Here is a 16716-nt window from a genome sequence, read left to right as displayed (position 1 = left end):
TTCATAAACTCTTTAAGTATCCGTTTTCGGTGTCTCATGCTGCCGTGGCTGGCAGAACAGACATGGACGTGGACTTCTGCAGCGCGCTTGTTGTTTTGTTCTGGTATATTTATAGAGCAACGTAACATCCGCTTGTGACGTGAGCCGCGTTAATCTCGCGAGAAAAATTTTAATCCCGTTAAAATTCATTTAAATTAATGCCAATAAAAACGCGCTAAACTGACAGCTCTAATATATATATATATATATATGTATATATGTATGTATATATATATACATATATATATATATATATATATGTATATATATATGTATATATACATACATATATACATACATACATATATATATATATATACTGTATATCGCATCTCGCCCTCCGAAGGTGGTGGAGAATGACAGAGCGAAGATACTGTGGGACTTCCAGATCCAGACTGACAAGATGGTAATGGCGAACCAACCAGATATTGTGATCATAGATAAAGGGCAGAGGAAAGCCGTTGTAGTGGATGTAGCGGTCCCAAGTGATGGAAACATCAGAAAGAAGGAACACGAGAAACTCGCAAGGGCTCAGAGAAGATCTAGAGAGAGGCTGGAAGGTAAAGGTGACAGTCGTGCCTGTGGTGGTCGGAGCATTCGGGGCAGTGACCCCCAAACTAGATGAGTGGTTGCAACATTTCCCGGGAACAACATCGGACCTCTCAGTCCAGAAATGTGCAGTGCTGGGAACAGCAAGGATACTGCGCAGAACCCTCAAGCTTCCTGGCCTCTGGTAGAGGACCCAAGCTGAATGAGGGACGGACACCCCCGAGGTGGGTGAGACGAGGATTTTTTTTTTTTTTATATATACTGTATATATGAGAGAGAGAGCGAGAGAGAAACCCCCTCTTGATCAGGCTTAGGCAAAGTACGGACCGAGGGACACATCTGGCCCTACCTAACTGACCGTAAAGTCAAATATGTGCAGCTCTTATTTTGAAAGTGTGCTTTTTATGGACACACGTGTGGACTCTACTACAAACAAGATAGCGCGCACGAGCTACAGACTTGTCTGAAGTGTTCCCAGCTTAGCAACGTTACACGTTTAGTCACTTTCCCGCCCAAAAATGTCATTATTCCTGCACCGTGGAGGGAAGAAGGCTAAGAAGATTTGACCTGACCTGTTTGCAAATCTACGGTTTCATATACAGCACGTATTATGTGTATTATCAGTCATCACACTATCATTACGCATCATGGTCAATAATATTGTACTTCCCACTTATCTATATATTTGAGATTCCTGAAGAGGAACGTGGCAGCATGGTGGTCGACTGGTTGACACGCCCGCCTAACAGTGCAAAGGTTATGGGTTCGTATCCGCCTCCAGCCTGCCTGTGTGGACTTTACATGTTCTCCCCATGCCTGGGTGGGTTTTTCTCTGGGTACTCTGATTTCCTCCCACATTCCAAAAACATGCATGGCAGGTTAATGGAACACTCCTGTTGTGATTGTGAGCGCAAATAGAAGTTTGTCCATGTGTGCCCTGCGATTGGCTGGCAACCAGTTCAGAGAGTATCCCGCCTACTGCCCGAACGAACCCAGCTAGAATGGGCTACAGCATGCCCGCAACCCTGGTGAGGATAAAGCGGTTTGCAAAAAGGATGTATGAATGACTAGGAACGGATAATATAATTTGGCGGTTGTTGCACAAAATTAACGTTTGATTTTTAAAGTGTGAAGATGTAATTTTAAGGACGGCTTACTCTTAGTTTAATATGCGTACAGTATTTCCTCATTACAACAATATATAACATATCCATGCACGTATTTAGTGAAACGAGACAATATGTATTTTCTAAAGACTTTCTCAATAAGATAGACGCACAGAAAGTTCACCTTGGCTTGTGTTGGCAATAGGGATGTGAATCTCAGCACTGAGGACGATTCGATACACATCACGATCCACTGCCAGCGATGCGATACTTAAACGATACATGGAATTTTCTGGCGATACGATGCGATACGTTTCACCGTCGTCACGATGCGATACGATTCGATACACATTAAGTTCAAATCAATGCGATCCGATACGATACAATGCAATTTGTTGCGATATTGTGCAATTAAACATGATGCAAATAAGCAAAGAAAAAAAGCTTTTAAAAAGATGGAATTCAGTATGGTATTACAAAAAGGATACCACTTTATTCCTTATAAAGAGTAGAACTTGTAAAACAACTTATTTAAGCTCTTTCACAATTGGGTTTTGTGCAAAGAAAATGTAAACAATTTGGCACCTGAGACTCACAGCTGTTGCTATAGTGTAAACACAAACAGACTCTCACTGAGTGTCTTATATGAAATATTCTTATATACATTCATAATAATCCTCATCTCACCCCTCGGGTGGTGTCCGTCCCTCATTCAGCTCAGGTCCTCTACCAGAGGCCAGGAAGCTTGAGGGTTCTGCGCAGTATCCTTGCTGTTCCCAGCACTGCACATTTCTGGACTGAGATGTCCGATGTTGTTCCCGGGATCTGTTGCAACCACTCATCTAGTTTGGGGGTCACTGCCCCGAGTGCTCCGACCACCACAGGCACGACTGTCACCTTTACCTTCCAGGCTCTCTCCGGCTCCTCTCTGAGCCCTTGGTATTTCTGGAGTTTCTCATGTTCCTTCTTCCTGATGTTTCCATCACTTGGGACCGCTACATCCACTACAACGGCTTTCCTCTGCCCTTTATCTATGATCACGATATCTGGTTGGTTCGCCATTACCATCTTGTCAGTCTGGATCTGGAAGTCCCACAGGATCTTCGCTCTGTCATTCTCCACCACCTTCGGAGGTGTTTCCCATTTTGACCTTGGGGTTTCCAGTCCATACTCCGCACAGATGTTTCGGTAGACTATGCCAGCCACCTGGTTATGGCGTTCCATGTAGGCTTTCCCTGCCAGCATCTTACACCCTGCAGTTATGTGTTGGATCGTCTCAGGTGCCTCTTTGCACAACCTACACCTTGGGTCTTGTCTGGTGTGGTATATCTGGGCCTCGATGGCTCTGGTGCTCAAGGCCTGTTCCTGAGCAGCCAGGATGAGTGCCTCTGTGCTGTCCTTCAGGCCAGCCCTCTCTAGCCACTGATAGGACTTCTTGAGATCAGCCACTTCAGTTATGGTCCGGTGGTACATCCCGTGTAGGGGCTTGTCCTCCCATGATGGTCCCTCCTCCAGCGCCTCATCTTTTGTTCCCCATTGTCTGAGACATTCTCTGAGTACGTCATTCGTTGGAGCCTTCTCCTTGATGTATTCATGGAGCTTGGATGTTTCATCCTGGACAGTTGCTCTCACACTCACTAGTCCTCGGCCTCCTTCCTTTCGGCTTGCGTACAGTCTCAGGGTGCTGGATTTGGGATGGAACCCTCCATGCATGGTTAGGAGTTTTCGGGTCTTAATGTCCGTGGTCTGAATCTCTTCCTTTGGCCACCTTATTATTCCTGCAGGGTATCTGATCACTGGCAGGGCATAGCTGTTTATTGCCCGGGTCTTATTCTTGCCATTGAGCTGGCTTCTTAGGACTTGCCTCACTCGCTGGAGGTATTTGGCCGTAGCCGCTTTCCTTGTTGCCAGTTCGAGGTTGCCATTGGCTTGTGGTATACCAAGGTACTTGTAGCTGTCCTCAATGTCTGCTATTGTTTCTTCAGGGAGTGAGACCCCTTCAGTGCGGACTACCTTTCCTCTCTTAGTCACCATCCGACTACATTTCTCAAGCCCGAATGACATCCTGATGTCGCTGCTGTAGATGTAGATATATATATATATATATATATATATATATATATATATATATATATATATATATATATATATATATATATGAATCTATAGCGCAAGATGTCCACCCATCCACTGTAAGTGCAACTCTTTGCGCACTCTTCAGCGACACAGTAATCTCACTTCTCACTTTGTTGTACACATCGGGAATATGTTTGTAAGTGAACACAGACCTGTCTGGTATTTTATACCTGGGTTCCAAAACGTGCACGAGCTGTCTGAAACCCTCGTTGTCCACCACGCTAAGGCTGGAGGTCTTTGCATATGAAATAAGCAGTGGCCTTAGTTATAGCCATTGCGCGGTCACAGTGAGTTGGAAGGGGACTCCCAAAATAAGAGGCAATTTTTTTCTGATCCTGACCTGGTTTACCAAGAGTTTCTCCGGTGTCCGACGAGGAACTGGGCGGGGAAGCGGGAGGGAAACTTGTCGGTGATCTGGTGCCATCGGTTTAAGTGGGTCTGCATATTTGTGGTGCTGCCGTTGTATGGCTTCTTAGTGCGACATTCCTTGCAAATTACGGAGGTTTTATCAAGCTTTCCGTCTTTCTTTTCGAAGCCGTAGTATTTCCAAACATAAGATTTGAATGTTGCGGCTGCATTAAATATAGTAGTTTCCTTGCTGCTGCGTGCGCTAACTTCCATAATGTTTCGCTAGTTGTGTACTCTGTACTGGACTGTATGTGACGCACGGCTACCGTCCGTATTCAACACAAAACGCAAAGCAATGATGGTGCATTCATTGCGCCTAGGAAAGGGCAGATATGTGACGTTTAACATGAATAAAACGGCAATTGAATCGGATTTTACCGATACCCATCAATGCATCGTGATGAATCGCGATTTCACCGATACCATCAATGCATCGTGATGAATCACGATTTCACCCGTCAATCGCGTCGTACCCAGTGAATGAGCCGATGCACGCGGATCGCGGACGTGCGCATCGATGTATCGATTAATATCGATTATTTTCCACACCCTTAGTTGGCAAGCGTTCCAGTTTGTCACGTTGACCCCTTTGCAAAATGCACTGCCCCCCCCTTCTAGAATGTGAAGATGTGCCTGTGATCGGTCTCAAAATAGCAAAATGAGTCCATCTAGGTCACCCCTTTCCTAAAAAGAAGACACACTATTGATGTTGCACTTTTGAAAAAACAAAAGCTTCAAACTGTTATACATTATTAAATATGTAAACTCAAGAAATAAGTCATTTAACCTGACTTTTTAACAAATGGGAATACATCATAAATAAAATTGAAGCTTGGACATTAAGAGTAGAGCTAAATGTATAAGCAAAAAGCATGTATGCCTTGCATTTCTCGAAGTTGAAGGCAAACAAACAAGGTCAAAATGAAAACGTGCAAAATTCCAACCGGGTGACGTGTCTAGCTCCCATTCCGTACTTTCATTCTTTTATGCTTACACCATTTAAAGACCTGTGGGCTGTGAGTCGCAAATGAGAATTTGGCGATTCATCAGTAGTATGTGTTGACGATGCGAACCCCCAAATTGGAGCAGAGGTGACCCAATCAAATACTGAATGTGGTCTTGTGACTTGTAATTAGTCTCTTTGGGCTGTTATTGTTTTCGTGACTGTTGTCATTGTTATTACGATTGTATCTGTTTCGTAGCCTTTTTGAAAACGTTTCAATGAAATGTTGTGATATTCGATTTTGACCCCTGCCTTGTTAGCCTTCAACTCGAGGCCCGTATGGCTTTTATTTTAGATATGGCATGTTACCATTTACAAAAGAAATATATTATTTGTAACTGAAGAATGAGATTTTCAATGACTTTTTATGGTGAGTTAATTGCACACATGTAGCACTTGTCTGCATTGTGCATTTCCGAAAACAACGACAATCACGAATGTGAGCTCCTTTAAAGAAAATACTCAAGCTGTCAATGTTAACCATTTTGGTGTAAGCCATTATATGTATTTAATGTATATCATACATATATGAGCATTTTGTTTGCTAACTATCCCCAATGTGAATATATGAACTAAATCGTAAGAAAAAAACCAAGGTGGGTCGCTAACTGTGAATTTTGTCACGGCTACTAATCAGTCCTTTCTTCTTCTTTTTTTTCTTTTTTTAAATCTCTTTGAGCCAAAAGGTTGGACTGCCGCCTATCTTTATTAAAACTATATGTTTCCTCTGGATCCATACTCTGATGAGCGAGTCCCGTCGCTCTCTAAATGCCATTTCAAACTCATTACCTTGGCCAGCCATCCGCCCTTCACGTGGCTGACCTTGAGAAAATGGATTGAAAGGTGACAAGCCAGGAGTAGCAATTTCCATGAAGGAGTGGGCGACAGGGAACATGTTTGATGGTGGATCTACTTCTGTCGCGGCGGCACCATGGTGCACACATGCCACATTTGGAATGAGTCTGCTGTGTGTGTGTGTGTGTGTGTGTGTGTGTGTGTGTGCGTGTGTGTGTGTGTGTGTGTGTGTGTGTGTGTCAGGAATGGCAAAATGACACATGGATTATGATGGGATGATTACAGGTTGGTGCGCTGTTACTTTCAAACAGGTGGCTAGTGGGTCGGTGTCCTATCAGAAGAACAAACTATTTGCAACGTGAATGTAGTCAATGCCAAATAGGGTGATACAGGTGGCATTTGACATCTTAATCTGTTTTTAAAATGTGAGTCAGCACACATGACCAGGAAGAAAAAAATCGAAAGGGGTGTGCTTACTGCTCTTATATGTGGTGTACTCCAGATCATCATCAAGACAGCACACCACATATACTGTACGTCCATATATGTCGCAGTACCGAGACTGAACTGTGAGAGGCAGCATAGTGCCACAGGACATCAAAACTGACAGAAAATACAAAGAAAAATAGTCAGTTATCATTTTTGTCTCTTGTTATGAATACGGATTCCGTGGTTCAGCCCAACTCATTGTTGATCTCAGGCATATGGATTTGCAATCGTATTGAACAGATTCAAATTTTATGTGTGTCGGAGTGACTGTTTTCCAGACAGATTGGGGAGAAAATACTACTCGAGATGTCTCAATCATATCTTTGCTGTTACTTGATTAAAACATCTGTCAACACCGAATTCCAATCGGATACCTCGGCATTGCAACTCACAGCTTTTCTTTACAATGCCCCTTTACAAGCCCCCGCCCTCCGGCCGCCACCCATGTCGTATTGCACCCGATCCCTATGGCCCATCCCACAGGTGGCAGGGGCTATTCACATTGTCCTTTTGGGCCATCAGTGACAGGTTAAAAAGTTTAATTTTTGAAAATTCTGACATAAAAATCATCTGAACAGGACAACTTCATTGGCCAGTCAATTGTAAGTATTTGGTGTCTCATATCAGTTATACACAAAAGCATATCACGAACCAAGATGTCTGCTAGTCAGAGGTTGAGCTGCACTGTGTGTGTTTACAATGTAGGCATGGCTCGAGCATGAGGCACTCCCTGCCCTTTACCTAATACCTTCCATGTAGGAATTCCATAAAGCTCTGCGAGTTATTTTTTTGTGTGGAAAATTCAACCTGAATTCACTTTTAAATTAGTCAACATGAAAGTTTGACAGGCGGCCCGGTAGTCCAGTGGTTAGCACATCGACTTCACAGTGCAGAGGTACCGGGTTCGATTCCAGCTCTGGTCTCTCTGTGTGGAGTTAGCATGTTATCCCCGGGCCTGCGTGGGTTTTCTCCGGGTGCTCCGGTTTCCTCCAACATTCCAAAAAAACATGCGAGGCAGGCTGACACTCTAAATTGTCCCTAGGTGTGAGTGTGAGCGTGGATGGTTGTTCGTCTCTGTGTGCCCTGGGATTGGCTGGCAACCAATTCAGGTTGTCCCCCGCCTACTGCCCGAAGACAGCTGGGATAGGCTCCAGCACCCCCCGCGACCCTAGTGAGGATCAAGCGGTTCGGAAGATGAATGAATGAAAGTTTGACATTCTCACAAAAAGTGCACAACCCTGAAGTTGAGGTGCACTGTATTTGTTCACTGAGTAGTTGCGTGACTACACTTCCTGAACCTGAACTAATTGGTTCCATGTAAAAACTCTTCCACGTCCTGAGCCTTGTAACTATGGCAATCACTGGACTTGCTGTGTTCCAAACCTTTTGTTCCACCAGCACTGCCATTTTGTGGATGTAGCCAACGAGTCACGTTTAATAATGAGGTCTGTCTGGCGGCGGTTGAAGATTTGCTCCGGACAATTTAGGAATTTGATTGAAGTTGTGACCTCGCCGTGTTCATCAAAGATTGACGGGATTCCCGCACACCTTAATTAAACCGCAACTCGACTTTGAACAGAGAAATCAGAACCTGCTGCCGGAATCTATAATACGGGGTGTGGGCATGGGGGTGGATGCGGTGTCATCTGGAGTCAAATGGAATGCAAATGACTGGTACAATTGAAATGTCAACTTCAACATGCTTTTGCGCCAGCAGCCCGCGGCTAGCAAGCCAAGTCAGTTCAAGTAATTTCGTTGATTCGGAGTCTGGCTAATCCTTTTTCATTTCCTTATAGTCTCCGAGGTTAGGGTAGCGGTGCAATGTGAGTGCGTGTGTGTGTGTGTGTTGGGGGGTGGGAGTGTGAGGGGGACAGGGGTCTGCACATCTGGGAATCAGCTTGATTTTTGCTTCCACAAAGATTTGTCTTCATTTGTTCTCTTTCAAAATGATATCCGACTGTAGGGAACATTATGTACAAATGTATCCACCTTCTGTGCTGCATTTATGGATTCATGTTATGTTCTGCATAATATTTGACTGAAGGCGTCAACTGTTCTGTTCTGTCTGTTCTGTTACGTTTTAACCAGACAAAAAATGTGAATCCCAGAAACAAAATCACGATAAATAATTAAGTTTTTTTTTTTTTTGGTATACCAAAAATAGACATGGGTCAATTTGACCTCCTACAATGTTTTATGAAAAAAATCAATCAATCAATCAATCAATCAATCAATCAATCAATCAATCAATCAATCTATCTATCTATCTATCTATCTATCTATCTATCTATCTATCTATCTATCTATCTATCTATCTATCTATCTATCTATCTTTGACAATAAGGGGATGAATGCACACGCATGTTTGCATCATAGTTGACATGGGAATTAATCAATTATAATTGAATGAAACATGAATGAATGAAATATTCTACCCCCACCCACGCCCCACCCCCTTTCGCTCTTAGCATACTATGTGAATCAAAATCTTAGTCCCAAACATACATAGGAAGAAGAGGCAAGACACATTTAGTGCTGTACCATTTTTGATGGGTCAATTTGGGCCACACTATAAAAAAGAGTCTAATCAAAGTGACTTGTGCGAAAAAAGCGCAAGTGTTAATATCAATTCGTGTACCCCTCTATGATCATTTGCGTGTATATTTCATTTGAAACGGTCGTCGACATTTGCAACTGCTTTTTTCGTAAACACGTGTCGCTTGTTTTTCCCCGTCGGCCGGCAAATTCCCAAGTGACTGTGGCACAATGAATTTGATTAGCCCCGCCACATCTATCATCCTACACAAGGATTCATATATCCATATATCATGCGCCACATCCAAAGTAATACGTTTTTACTGCTTAATAAAATGGGCAAAATGGCTCCGATGAGACCTGCTAATATTTGTGATTTATATACGAGCACTTGAGAGCTCCATGCACGACAATGCACCATGGGACACTTACCTTTCAGCCTCATTGTCTCCACCTCATTGACACGCCACCATCAATTGTGGCCGCATCCTGCACGGGATGGTCCTTAAAGTCGATTTCATGCGTCCAAAGAGGATGGATGCACGTGAATTGCCCTCCCCCGGGGAGTGCTTGTGTTTGCTCCTGCTATCCTATTAATTTACAAGTGACACTAAACGCCTTCTTCTTTCTGGACACCCTACTGAGATGGCAATGTTGAGACTCACTGTTTTACGAATGCAACAGGACAAAGTGTGGCTGATAATTGGCAACCGTGAAGATGTTGCGCTTGTGTTTATTTGTGGGTTGACGTACGACCTGCGTGTGTGTGTGGAAAAGTTGCAGCCGTTGTTATTTATTTATTTTTTTGCTTTTGCAAGCGATTTTATTTAAGACCTAATTGCAGTAATGATTCTTTAGTTATGTTGGAGGCAGAGACATAAAAATGTATAGGAGCATTCAATGCATTCCAGTTAGAGTGGAATACCTGTGCATTTGGTGGGAAATTTGAACCAGATTTTCCACCAAAATGGAAATAATCAACTACAGGGCTCCTCCCAACTTTCTTCAAATTGGAGCTCATTTGAACACACAACCCTTACTAGAGTTCATCACAGTATTAGCCATTGATTAGCTTAAAATCAAATAGCCAACTTCCTATTCGAGCCTGGGTCCTTGAGATTTTTTTTCTTGCATGCTGTTATGGTGCATGTGACAAGCCAATTTCATGTTGATTTTGGCAATAGAGAATTCATCCAAATGAGCCACCATCTGGGTGAAAAATAGTTTGTTGGGATGTAGAGTTCCATACCGTACCATCTCAGGGGACATCGCAGAGTTCTCTGGTTAATGATTACAGTAATTGTAGACTGTGTAAACGTAACTGTGACACCACTTCTTGCTGTGCTTTACCACTTCCCCACACCCCTAACAAAACCAATCAATTGGCAATCACACGATGACTCAAGTGTTTGACATGTTTAAATAGTCACTTTATTGATGTCTCCATTTGTCTTTTTATTTCTTATGGGGAAAGGCTCCATCATGACGTGACACCGAGTGTTCCTGGACAGCTGTGAGTTCACATGAAAGGCCCTTCTGTCATGCTCATACTGCAGAGGGAGTCGGGTGGCGGTGGTGGTTTTGTCTCATTGTGGCTCTCGAGTGTTGCCATTGAGGGCTCCAGCTGGCACACAATCTTGTTTGTCTTCGCCTGCTCATCTTCCTCAAAGCATGGGAAACACCACCAGCACCAGGGATGCCGTGAAATTAAAGCTTCAAATAAAGATTGTGTTGACAATAGGGGGTTGAGGGGGCTTGTAATGGGATGCCGAAAATCACGGTTCGGCACTCACCAGATACAATGAGGGAACTAAATGCAAACATAGAAATACCATCAAAAGTTTCTCATCTTTTTAGGAAAGTTCAATGCCGATTTTGTGTCATTTTTGGGACCGTGCAACCTCTAAAGTTTGCCTTCTCTTTCGCAAAGTGCAGCATCAACATTGTTGATGAAAACTGCGACATCAAAAGATTTGATCCTTTTTGATATAGTTGTGTGTCTTATTTTTAGGACAGTTCAACACTGATAGTTTGTCTTCTCATGAAGTAGCAGTTTGAACAAATAATAACACTTCAAGTGGTTAAGTTTGTTTCTGGAGATGTATGGCATGAGTGAGAAGCTGCTAGACTCCTTTTACTTTACCTAATATTTTCAGAGTAGAAACTCAGTTTAAAAAAAACAAAAAGCATTCAGAATCCAGACAGATGAGACATATTGTGGCCAACTGCTGTTTGAATGTAGATACAACACAATATGTCAAGTGTGGCACCACCAATTACTCATAGATACCCTTCACCATCATCCGGAAATGTCCATGGTCACCCACTAATCTGTAATTACAATAAATGAAAATCCATCATATCCAAAACAAACCCCCGCCTGTCAAAGTCCCCGGCCCGTCACAGTGACCTTTTTTCATGTGAAGTAATAAATGCCCAGAAGTCAGACGCTTGTATTTAGGTTTTAATTATGGCGCTGATCCACGTGGCAAATAACAGGACCGATCGATAGATGCAACTGGGAAATATTTCGCCGTCACCCGGGGGGATCAGCTTGGTCTCCATCATTGTCATAATCGACGGAAGAATCAAATTAGCGCTGATGAGGAGTCAGACAGGAACATGCGAGACATCTCATTTGGTGATTGATTCATTGCCTCTGCCCGTGTGGACACTGTTAAAAGTCACAGTTCATATTGACACTTGAATTTTTCAGTGCGGTACTGAGGTGTTTCCACACGGGAAATATGAGTTGACGATGGCAGTTGCACTTGCCTGCATCCATTCTTTCCGAAGAAAAAAAATCAAGAAAAATGTTGCACCCCGTAAAAAGACAAACTATCAGTGTTACATTTTCTATGAACGATTGACGCTGCACTTTCCTTCAAAGAAGAAAAACATAACCATTGCCATAGAACGTTGACATATAGCACGCTTTAGTATTAGAGCATTGATGCAAGCAAGCAACCAATGTCCCTTTTATCGTTTGCTGCCAATTTGCATGTTAACGTTTTCATGGATTTGCGATGGCTAACTCAGCAAACGAACCCAACCCAGAATTGTTTCCCATTCATGCAACTTGCAACACATTTTACCGCCAAAAAGCATTTTTAATGGTGATAAATCTCTCTCCGGTTACGTTTTTTTTGTTTTACCCGACCCACCTCACCCGAGTGGGCTCACATATTCGTGACGGTCGGGCTGGTGAGGGCTGGGGTTGGGGGTGGGGGGGCAATAAAAGCAGTCTAATGCCACTGACCTCAGACTGTGTCTAATGGCCTAGGCGGCATGAGAAGGTGAGCGAGGTGGCTTTCCCAAAGCTCCGTTGGAGGTAGACACAATCGCACGGACGAGACACGCCACTGGGCAATTATTACAAGAATGTCTGAGAAAGAGAAGAAGATAAAGAAGAGAGAGTGACCTGACTACTGACTGTTTGCTTACTTATTATCGAGTACATATGACAAGTTTGGTTTTGGGACATCTTCTTTTATGGCTAAAAGACACCAGTTGACACTAGATTCATCATTGGACAGGAAATTGTGCAGACATGTCGATTATAAGACGGCGCATAAAAAAGTGTCAGACCTGTGGAATTTTGTTTTTAAACAGGCATATTCCGGTGTGGGCGGCCCGGTAGTCCAGTGGTTAGCACGTCGACTTGTCTAGTGCAGAGGTACCGGGTTCAATTCCAGCTCCGGCCTACCTGTGTGGAGTTTGCATGTTCTCCCCGGGCCTGCGTGGGTTTGCTCCGGGGACTCCGGTTTCCTCCCACGTTCCAAAAACATGCATGGCAGGCTGATTGAACACACTAAATTGTCCCTAAGTGTGAGAGTGAGTGCACGTGGTTGTTCGTCTCTGTGTGCCTTGCGATTGGCTGGTAACTGGTTCAGGGTGTCCCCCGCCTACTGCCCGAAGACGGCTGGGATAGGCTCCAGCACCTCCCGCGACCGTAGTGAGGATTAAGCGGTTTGGAAAATGGATGGATGGATATTCCAGTGTTCCTACTTGGCGGACTTTGACTAGGAAATTTGGAAATCCAAGTGGTACATTTACAATGCATTATGCCGAACCAGGTGGACTCAAACTTTTAGATCCTGGGATCCTTTACAAGGGTGGCATATTATCCAAGGAACAACCCACCCCCACCCCTTATGCGACCAAAAAAAAAAATCATGTATAGCCCTAAATACCGTAGGCATTGAAAACCTGTTTTTTTAGGGCCAAGGGTGGGTGAGAATCATGTTACAATATCAGATTCATAAAGAAAATGAGGGGAGAGAACATGTATTTATTTATTCATTAGCGGCACTTGCTAATATATTTGCTAAACAGGCTCCCCATTTGGTGCCATGCTCAGCAAAAATAGGTAGAAAATGCGGGAGCGAGCGGTTTGGGTTGCCGGTGCTGGCAAGCCTGGGAAAAAGATGACCTTCAGAGCTTGTTTGATATGATATATTATTTCAATCATAGACAATTACAAACTGAAATCACATCACAGCGGCACAGCCAGGCCCTGATAACCTTTTAAAAGGGACAATTCCCTCAGAGGGTACACCTCTGACCCTTGGGGGCCCGCCGGCAATCTTTCGCAGGATGACTCGGCCATGCTTTCTGAGAGGTTATGTGCACTGACACGTGCACACACACACACACACGCACACACACACATGCACACATACACACACGCACACACTCTTACCATTTCACATTTGTGTTCCATTGAGGCACACACGCTCTGAATTACCTGCGTGATTATTTATTTATGCATTTGTCACATTTAGAGTGGGAAAATAAAACACAATGCACACTCTGCAGCACCAGGCTTTAAAAAAAATAAATAAAGGAATTGCTTAGTTTTAGTGCTTAACAATTTCATCCAAGATAAATCGAATTGATTATTTCCACAGGGCCTTTAATTTTTTTGAACTCGTACTGCTACCATGACTGCTAGAACTGACACTAATACAAATAATGATGACAACAAAGTAAATCAAATAATAAATTTTAATAAACAAAATAATTTGGAAATAAATAAATAATAACAATTAAAACATAAAACACTCTAAACTCTAAAAATAAAAGCAATTGACAGGAATAAACATTGAAATTTAAAAAAATCATCGTGAAGATGATCATGATCACTGAAAATGAAAATTTAAAAGATTTGCCTCAATACACAACAATAGACACATTCATAAAAATAAAATAAATCCAGAAGTCTTTATCTTTCATACCGTTAGTATTAAGACATAGTTTAGGAACAATCTTGAAAAGAAAATAATAGACAAATTTGTAAATGAATGAATGAAATAGAAATGACACACAAATTTCTCCATTGCGAGACTAATAAAGGTATTCTTATCTTATCTTATATAATTGAAAAAAAATCATCATCATTATTCGAGAACTATTTGAAATAAATAAATTAATTAAATGATGATGATGATGATGATGATTAAAAAAAACAAAAATCTTCCGTCTCACAGCATCCCAACTTTAGATGCTCCTACTTCCGATATATTAAATGAATAGATATAGTTTGGTATGTGCATGCTTGTCTGGCATTTTCATATAATTTTTGCTTGACAGGGCCATTAAAACCTGCATAGAGCGAGGTTTAGAGTCAGGGGTGGGAGCTACGTTACATACTACAAAATATTCAGCGTGACAGCTCGCGTGCAGCTCAACAGTAGAGTACTGACAGAGACGATTGCGAGGAAATGACCATTCTGCTCACCGCTCACTTGCCTCTGACATCCCACCCGCTGCTCCAAAGAAGACCTCTCGTGTCCACCTGAACCTTCCACCGCACTGCAGCCCACCCTCTTCTTCCTCCTCTTTCTCCTCGCCTCCACCCACAAGCAGATGTTGCTGCGGCTTTGATGTGGACGCAACTTACTGGGTCAAACCCACAACATACGCTCAACTTGGAAGCTCTTTTGCGTTTAGAAAAATTGTGAAAATTGGTTCTTATTAACTCTTGAGTCCCTCTGTCATCAGTCACTACTGCACGGAGCGAGTTGCAGGGGTGGGCTATTGCTTTTAACCCTGCAATGAATCATTGTTGTCATTGTTATCTGCCAAGCAGGTTTTGTTTTTATCGCTTGTCTGTCCAGTTCAAAATGGTCATACACCAAAACGCTCACTGAAATCGAAAGAGTCTGCCTCCAAGCGCATCTGGATGCTGCATGCTATGCTTCTCATTTTTACGACAGAAATAAAACCGAAAAAAAGTGGTAACTGTCCATCATCACCGAAATAAAACAAGAAAATGCCATAAACACCCAACATTACAGCTGTCCATCACTGCAAAAATGAACTTGAAAAGGTGAGAAAATGTTGCGTCTGTTGCCTGTGACAGAAATAAAGGAAAAATGCAAATATCCCTTCAGTGCCCCTCATCACTGAAGTGAAACAAGAAAACGTATTCACAAAATGAAGTGGAAAATTAAGAAAAGTCATAACTGCCTCTCATTGCAGAATTACAATTAAAAGCAAAAACATTTTGTAGCTCCTTCTGATCACAGAAATAAAATAGTCAAATGTTGTGACTGTCCATTATTACCAGAATGAATTAAAAAAAAATTATGAAAAAGGAGAAAATGTTACCACTGTCCAACATCACTTTCGCGAAATCAGAAAACATAACTGTCACATATGGAACATAGGAAAAAGATTAGAACATTTTATAGCCGTCCATTATCACCCCCAAAAAATTTAAATCAATGTTGTAACTCTCACCACGGTCATAAAACAGAAAAATAAAAAAATGCCATTGTTGTACATCATCACAGAAATGAAACGAGAAAATGTCATGTCCCTCATCATTGAAATGAATTAAAAGCAGGAGAATCTCTTAACTATCTCATATCACAGAAATAAAATAATACAATGGGGTGATTATCCATTATCACTGAAAATATCTTAAAAAGGAAAACGTGTAGTGCAGGGGTAGGGAACTTTCGTTCCTCGAGAGCCATATCCCGCCTGAACTGGAGTTCCCTACACCTGCTGAGGTTCATCATCATAGAGGTTAAACGAGAAAATGCATCTCTCGTCATGAAACAGAAAAATCAGAAAAATGTCATAAGTGTTCCTCATCGTAGAAATACACTGAAAAGTGAAAAAAAACCAAACTTTTTCATAGAACATTTTCCAAGATAGAAACACTCCCCCCACGCCACCACCACCCAAAATATCAATATCGTCGAGGTGCAAAAGATGAACTTCAATATAACGTGTGGCACTTTATTCTTGGGATGAGTTTGATGTAGAAGATTGAAAAGCAGCACAAGTGACCGTCTCTTAACTGGCAAATGAACAAAGATTGCAACAACAGCTTTCACTCTGCCGCGTCGCTCGCACGGAAGACAGCTGTGGCCAATCAAGCCTTGAACATCTCTGAAGAGCAACATTTGATGTTGTTGTAACATGTTACCCAAACACACAGCGCTTGCCTGGCAAAGACAAGAGACTATGTCAACGCCATCCTCTTCATCTGCTTCATCTAAATGTGAGTGGTGCCATTGTTAATCAAGTGCAGCTGGCGTCAACAACTCAACTCAACTGTATTTATTGAGCACTTCAAAACAATCACCGCTGTATTCAATGGGCTGTACATGGAGCAAAAATAATTCAAACAACAAACAATAA

This window comes from Hippocampus zosterae, chromosome 1 (genome assembly GCF_025434085.1).
Source record: "Hippocampus zosterae strain Florida chromosome 1, ASM2543408v3, whole genome shotgun sequence".
In the NCBI taxonomy this organism is placed as follows: Eukaryota; Metazoa; Chordata; class Actinopteri; order Syngnathiformes; family Syngnathidae; genus Hippocampus; species Hippocampus zosterae.
Note: the sequence above shows the minus strand (reverse complement) of the source record.